This window comes from Pseudophryne corroboree, chromosome 1, assembly GCF_028390025.1.
Source record: "Pseudophryne corroboree isolate aPseCor3 chromosome 1, aPseCor3.hap2, whole genome shotgun sequence".
NCBI lineage: Eukaryota > Metazoa > Chordata > Amphibia > Anura > Myobatrachidae > Pseudophryne > Pseudophryne corroboree.
This window is the reverse complement of record NC_086444.1, coordinates 1,211,469,204-1,211,469,779: the sequence shown is the minus strand read 5'-3', so window position 1 is coordinate 1,211,469,779 and position 576 is coordinate 1,211,469,204. Positions and strand designations below refer to the sequence as shown.

Sequence of the window (576 nt, the reverse complement as noted above, 5' to 3'; positions counted from 1 at the left end):
TATTACTGTCATATCTCACTGGTCACGCCCAATCTCGCCTGATCTTGGAAGCTAAGCAGTGAGAGCTCCATTAGTACCTAGAAGGGAGACCACTAGGGAATATTGGGTGCAGTAATATAACACTCCCAAATCAGTGTGGACAGCAGAAGTGGTGGAGCAACATTTGACCCCCACCTTCATTCATATTTCCTTTCTTATGATAAGCCATTTGACAGAGATCTGTATACAACGTTTAAATTTGATGGTCACAGCTCTTTAAATGGCCAATTAATCCTTACCAGGACATACTAGCACAGTTGACATTCAAAAACTGACTAAATTTTAGTCTTATTTTCCTCATTATATGCCACTGTGTTACATATCTGAATCTTCAGTCATTTGTAATCTTGAATTTGTGATATTTTCACCTTGGTGCCACTAACACCTAAAATGTTTGGAGAATGTATTTCTCCCAGTTTTTGATATTTTAGAATCTGCAATTTGTCTTCCCAAATTTGGGTTATAGATTCATGATATCATATGAGGAAGGCTTAACCCATAACCTCCCTCAGTGTATTATATATGTGTCTGTTTGTG

At 37.7% G+C, this 576-nt stretch overlaps 1 pseudogene; it reads left to right on the top strand.

Moving 5' to 3' along the window:
- LOC134949258 (5S ribosomal RNA) lies at positions 1-118 on the top strand (annotated as a pseudogene).
- The last annotated feature ends 458 nt before the right edge of the window (positions 119-576 follow it).